General features: G+C 40.7%; 1 long non-coding RNA gene across 2 annotated transcripts; it reads right to left on the bottom strand.

Moving 5' to 3' along the window:
* Positions 1-236: 236 nt before the first annotated feature.
* LOC148050188 (uncharacterized) lies at positions 237-7,115 on the bottom strand. 2 transcript variants are annotated; one of them, XR_015701292.1, is made up of 3 exons: positions 6,925-7,115; positions 5,825-5,946; positions 237-1,466 (listed from the first exon to the last, which is right to left on the bottom strand). It is a non-coding gene; the product is annotated as an uncharacterized LOC148050188 (long non-coding RNA). The 2 variants fall into 2 exon arrangements; XR_015701293.1 differs by lacking the exon at positions 237-1,466 and adding an exon at positions 3,209-3,845.
* Positions 7,116-7,182: the final 67 nt, after the last annotated feature.

Raw genomic sequence — 7,182 nt, 5'->3', positions numbered from 1 at the left:
GCTACAACATATGCACAGGTGAGATTTGGGAGTCCGAATTATTTTTAAATTTCTTGCACAGTATCACAGGCCCTGGTCACATAGAGTCCAGAACATCATCCATACACTGTTGTTTATCCCTCAGCTTTTTAGATTGACCTTGAAACATTAAGCCAACTTCTAGGGTTTTTTTTCTGCAGTCATTTAAACTGTCACAAGATAGCAGAATTATGCTGCTGTTAGGATTGTGTGATAAATCATATTTCAGCATGCATATTTACTGACAAATGTATTTGCATAAGATGAACAGTGTACTTACAGTAACGTGCCATAATAAATCTTTACTGATATTATAGCTGCATTATATACACCTTTTTCAAAAGGAAGCATACTGGATTTTTAGCCTACTTACTAGCCTCTTAGTGATTTTTGCTGCTATATTTTGTTGATATATATAGCACAGCTAACTTGATAGAAGTATCTAAAATACACAAATGACGGAGAAATGCTTCTTCATTTTACGTTTATTATTAGTAGGCTTTCTTTTTGTTTCCTATTATTTCAAGAATTAAAGCCAAATCATGTATTACTTGGCAAAACTAAATCAACTGCAGGATGAGGCTGAAGATGAATGTTAGGAAATGCTTAAATTAAGATCTCTGCTTGAAGTACTTCCTAAGCTAAATAAGACTTGAATGAAAGTTGTGGGGGTGATGCTGACTTGAAACCATCCCTTCTTTCAACTGGTTAGATTTATTATTTTTACCATACATATAAATGCATATTTTTAGGGATAAAATGTTTTGAAAAAAATCTCCTTTATTTAGCATTTTTGCAATAACTGAGATGTGAAATTAGCATCATGGTTCACAAGACACAGCCAGCTCAAATCACACAAGGATACAATTTATCAGCTCCATTATAAAATGACATACACAACTTCAGCTTTCATTTATTTCTTCATATTTAGACATAGGGATTTAAACAGGTATATATAATGAGGAAAGAAAAAAAATCATCTGTCTTTAATAAGTTGAATAGGGTAAAATCATTCTAACGCAAATGGAATGTTATGCATGCATAGTGAAAAACGCTTTCTCTCTACAACTTCTCATTTCTGCTACAAAATAATATATTAACAGCTGTTGAACAAAGAAATGGGCTTTATTTTTTTGTCTAGGGAAATGGAAAAAGCAAGGACTATGCAGGTGTTCTGGGCTAGGAGGCTGTTATTCAGCAATGGTATCACAATGAACCAAAGCTGGAAATTAGTTAATTTAATCATTACCATTATGATTTTTTTTCTTAATGAGAAAACAATCTGACTTTCAGACATGGAGTTTCATCACATTTGGATCCAGCAGACTGAGTATGTGCAGCCTTTCCTTTGTGCATGATTCTTGGACAGGAACACATCATTTCCTGAAGCTGTACAAACCAGTGGTCCTTCTCCCTCATGAGGTCCCCATGCACCAGGTGTAGCCGAGCTGTGGGCCAGGCCAGGGAGCAGGAGAGAGAGAGCATGGTGCCATTTGTGAGTGTAGGAAAGCAAATGCTGCACTGGGGGTGAGGGAGGAAAGAAGCAAAGGAGCATGTCTCATGCTGAATGCATGATCTTGGCGGGACTGATCTCATGCGGTGGGGTATAACCCCTGTGAGCATTTTCCTCCTCCATAAGCTCACCATATGCTCTTGATTGATTATTATTTTCATTTTACTGGCTAATATTCCTTTATATCCATCTCCAACAACAGAGAAGAACATTTTTATTTAATGATTCATCCTATATACTGTCTTTTCCATCGTCCTGGTAATCCTGTGTCTCTGCTTCTGCCTCAGCCCTTACCCCAGGCTCCAAGAATGCCTTTGCTGTAATTAAATTAAAAAAAAAAAAAAAAAAAAAAAAAACCAACAAAAACACTACAATGGCCATAGTTTGAGATATTTCTGTTGTGCTTGAAAACTTGAGTTTTGAAAAGCAGTGACAAGAAGTAATATTTTCTAGCCCAGTGACAAATGTGTACTGAGTATTCTAAGTAGGACTTTAAGCATCCTAGGTGTTTATAGCCCCGATTTTCACAGCATTTTAGCAATTTTTAAAAATTTATTTGGTCATGTGCTAACTCTTCTGCTGTAGCAATTTGTAAATTTTCAGAATAGTTTGCATGTACATTTTATACCTAAAGGTGGAAGAAACTTTGTTTCTACTCTTTCTAATTTTTTTCTGCTACCACAGTATTCAGATTTCTGGACTACTGGAATATTTAATGACCCTGCTAATGTACTTGCAAACTGCCAGCATAGCTTCATGCAAAAAAGGTGCCTGTATATTAGCAGTGAATCACAGGGGAGGCAGCCTGAACAATTCTTCTGACTGTGTGGATTTGAAATAACTTGAAGAAAGCGGCTGAAAAAGCACTTGTATTTTGGGTCATGTTTCTCTTTCCATATATGAGAGGGGAGAAACAGATGCCTCATCTGGGATGAAGCAAATTATTGGACTAAAAAAAAATTAATAAAATGTTCCTGAGATCATGGAGCTCCTTCCTGCTTTCCAACATCAGAGTATAAAGTTTATTTTGGCAAAGAGGCTCTTGACCCATCTCCTTTCTGTATTCATTAATACTGCCAAGATGTGCTTTATGCAGTTACTGCAAGGTCTTTTTATAGCCACCCTTGTTCTCTCACTTATCTCTGTCATTTTTGTGTGATATAAACCCTACACTATCCAGGCTGGCTTGCTGCTGTTTATCCACAGATGTGCTCATACAGAATCCCACAGTAACAGCTTGTTTCCTAGATTGAGAGTTCAGGTTATCTCCTTCACAGAGCAAGAATTATACTTGATTTCAATACAGTGTTTGGCCTATTTTCTCTCTCTTGAAAAATTAAAGCTTAATTGGCTGTAAAGAAAAATTTATAACTGTTTATTATTTGAAATAAAATACTTCAGAAAATAAAATACTTAAAAACATAAGATAATTTAGTGCTTCCTTTTAATCTAACATGACAGAGCTAATTGACGATTTGCCTACAAGTGCCACCTTAAGTTGTGAGGAATCCCTTTCACTAACAGTATGTATCTGTTTCTTTTTCAGGTACTTCTTATGATAGGTACAGTACAATAATTCTGGATGCATGCTAGCTTGGACAAATGTATTTGTACAGTGACCTTGTTAACATCTGTGTTTCAAACACATTACATTACTTGCACAGCATGTAACCGGGAGCAAAAGTGGAAATACCAGTTCCTGCTCTCACCTTTCCCAAGATTTAATTTGTAGGCCAACTTTTTTTTAATTATTCGGAGACAGGAGAGATGATGCAATAAGCACATCATCACATGCCCACAGGGAAGGCAATTAGGAATTTCAAGTGCAAAACTTTCCTGCCATCTGTCTGATTGAAACAGAGAAAACAACAACTGCATAAAGGGAGGAAAGGCTACTAAAGGAATTGTATGCATTTTCCTGGAAGTGCTGCAAAGAGTTATATTTTTATAAAGTAATTTAGACCTACAGTGGCACTTTTTCAGTAAGTAAAATATCCATGTCTCAAGAAGCTAAATATTATCAGATGTTTATATTATTGAATACCAGTTTTTTAGCAACTACTGAAAAAATACGGTAGAGTAAAAAGGAATGGAAAACTGTAGGGTAACTTCATGATACTCATTTATTGATCTCTATCTCTTTTGTACTAATTCCTTCTCAAGAAAGCGATTCCATGTGGAGTAGACTGAAATGGACATCACTGTGGCAGTCGCGGTTGATGACAAAATATGAGTTATGAAGAGCTCTCTAACAGCTGAGGGATTAGCTGGTCCAGGAAGGTAGTGAAGGGTGGTCTAAAAATTTCAAAGGAAGCTGAAATGATATGAACATGTGGATGAATAGCTGAGTGGCAGAGATAGCAGAGATGAGTTGTAAATAAAAGCGGGGAAAGAAAAAAAGTTTGGGCATGTTGCTGAAGCAGAAGGCAAAAAAGATTTTTTTTTTTTTTTTTTAAGTAGCATGTTGTACAGTTCTGTGCAATGCAGTCTGAAGGTGTTTATAGGTCAGAATGGTGGAATTAAGTGTTAGGGAGAGTTGCAGAGAACTGCAGCTGCCAGGAGTGTGCTTTCAACTGTAGTTACATACAACATGCATGTATGGGACAAAATAAATGGTGTGATACCATTTGTGCAGAAGCAGAGGATTCTCTATGTGCAAGTGATAGTCTGCTTGTAGTTTCATGCTGTGGATATGCTATCATCCACTGTGATTTGTTCTGCAATTGGAAAAAAATCAGGTATTTCTTTAGGATTTGCTCACAATAACATTCTCATGCTTAGTGAATGAATGCAAAGGGTGGAGCGTGCTGGCTGCTGTTTCATTTCTTTTGAACTTCCTGATGAGGCATCTTTTTCCTGCTGTTTCCCAACTGCCTAGCCTTGTTTTCACTGTTTGGATTATTTTCTTTAAGCAGTCTTTTCCTGTGCTGTTTGTTTATCCTTTCTTTAAAGTTGCCAGATCACCCCCATTCTGTACTGACCAGAACCAGTCTGACTTGTCTCAGTAGAGGTTGGCCTCGGCTTTAGCACTTGTGTCCTTAGCATATTTAGTCTGGGGAGGATGTCACTGCACCCACACCTCTTCTCCTGACCCCCTGGAGGGTGTGTTAGCTGCCACCACCTCTGTCCAGAACTGGGATGTGGCACTGGTGTGGCATCACCCTCTCTTCTACGCTCCACCATTTCACTGCACTGCCAGACAGGTTCCCTCTCAGTGGCATCATATGGGAAGGCCGTCTGCTCAATTAACTCACGTGTCATGAGGCTGAGCAGCAGAGCAGGCTTTTTACTCTTGCTATCCATACCATCAACCAGCTATAGATATAAGCACCCTATAGAGGCAGTAACATGTTATCACTCCACCCCAAAGATTGCAAAGTGCTGGAGCCATCTCAGTGTTCCCCACCCCCCCCCCCTTTTTTTTCCTGATAGGACTAGACATCACCTCTTGCTTTTCCACCTTTCAAAACTAAAAGAAGTTGGACAACTTTAACCAGAACTGAACATGTGGAGATTAGAAGCTCAGGATCAGTTTTGGTAGTCCTGTATTCCTGTAACCACAAAACTGTGACAGTATTGTAAACTTACGGAAGAGCAGGGTCCTGCAGGTAGCCTTTCCTATCCATTGCCTTTATCAAAGGGCTAGCAAAAGGGGCTGGCTTTTCTCTCACAAATCCATGTTTCATACAAAGACAAGTAGCTGGTACAGCTCATCAAAAACTCGCCCTTCAAGAGACTGTCAAAAAATGAGCACTCAGCAGTTGCATCTTATCCCCAACTAATAGTTATAATTCATGGGATCAAGGCGTCCATGAAAAGGAAAACCTTTCTGGTTGAGATGGGTTTGTGTCCTCAGAGTTCTGCACGTGTTTGGACTAAACACTGGCTGGCTAGCTCACCAACCAACGAGTGAAATACTTCTCCCCTTCTCCCAGGCATACAGCGTTACGTATTTACGTGATCCCTTTGGCTTCAGTCAGCCTGGTCAGGGCGCACAGGCCTCCGACAGACGCCTGCTTGTGAATGCTTAGGATGTAAGGATTCCCACAATGTGAATACATATATACATACACACACAAAAGAAAAAAAACAGTGAACAAAGCTGCTTGAGCTGGAGATCAGATAAGTTTTCTTACCTTTTCCCTTCCCCTCACCCTCAGAGTTCTTTCCTATTCCCAAATTGCAATACAATTTATTTGGACTACAGGATTAAAGGATTTACATTTTGCAATTCATAAGTAAAGTAAGCAGATAAGTAAGCAAAGTAAATCAGTTCATTAGGCCTGTGTTTACCTTTAGTACTTGTTCTTTTGTTAAATGCCATTTTGTTAAATCCCTAGCATTCCAAAAGTCTCTTCACAGAACAAAGCAAAATGAGGTCAGCCGAAGAATGGAGGGCAGCAGGACAGCAATTCCTTAAAATGAGAGAGTAAAGACAGCCTTAGAAGGACTTAAATATTTCAAACAAATTAATTCTACCCTTGTGTAAATGAAGTTTTGTATTCATAAAGTACTTATGTGTCAGTGAGCACTCTTACCCACCTGCAGATGAGAACAGTAGGTACTGGGGGGTGATGCAACAAACTTGACTAGTGACGTCTTGTACAGAAATGGAGCACTGTGTATTTCCTAACCAGATTTCACTATTTAGGTAACCAACTCAGTAACCTGGCATGGTGTTTTGCCACTTGTTTTTTTAATAAAACAAAAACTGCTGTCAGAGGCATGGCAGATGAAAGCAAAGGAGGAATATACATCCTCAGTGCAGCACAGTATTTACCTCAGGTCACAGCAGTGGTGTTTTGTCTTTGGCACTTAGTTATCTATAGAAATGGCTACACAAGCAAAGGGCAGTTCAGGTGAGGGCTGTCAGCTTCTGACATAATCCTCCTCCCAATTCCAGAGACACACAGATTAGGACAAGTTAGGTTTTGATGGAGAGGTTGTGGTGATTTCCATCAACTCGGTGTGCAGTTCACATCAACCAGATCTAAAAGGGGGGTGAAGAGATCCCCCATGTCTCTGGCAGGTGGTCCTGTTCCCCTCCCAGGCCTGCACTGATGCTTTTGAGTTGGTTCAGGAAGACAATTCAAAAACATCCTGCGTGCTCCAAAAAACAGGGGTTTTGTCAGGCTGTCCAGTTACCTGGCTCATTTTCTGTAGGTGAGGGCTAGGCCCAAAGTTGGTGGAGGATGGAGAGGGCCTCTGGCAGCGAGGGTGGTGCGACAGCCCTGTGGTGTGCTGCGGGACGGGGCTCTGCGGTGCCCCCTGTCAGGCTAACGAGCGCCTCAGGGCCCTCCATGGATCAGGGGCTGTTGGGGACGTGGGGTTGCAACAAGAAAGCCCTGAGTGACTTTAGTCCGCAGCAGCCCCGTTTCTGTGGTAATTCTTACCGAAGGCCAAGGCTGTTAGTGGACACAACGGTGTCTGTGTGGCCCTGACCGGCCCCTGCGGAGGGACTAAAGGACGGGCGTTTGCATTACTGAAGCAAAATGGACTCCTTTAACGTGTAACTGAGGCTACGTCATGGCGTTACACACACTAACGGCCCGCTCCGGCCGCCTCCTTCGTGCCTGCCGCAGAATGCGACCGGGGCCAGCTGTCTGCTCCTCCCTTCCCGCCGAGGCGCTGCCAAGGCGGAAGGGAGGGAG

This window comes from Nipponia nippon, unplaced genomic scaffold, assembly GCF_047370975.1.
Source record: "Nipponia nippon isolate SJK-2023a ecotype South Korea unplaced genomic scaffold, ASM4737097v1 scaffold_9, whole genome shotgun sequence".
Lineage (NCBI taxonomy): Eukaryota > Metazoa > Chordata > Aves > Pelecaniformes > Threskiornithidae > Nipponia > Nipponia nippon.
Note: the sequence above shows the minus strand (reverse complement) of the source record. Positions and strands in the feature narration are given on the sequence as shown.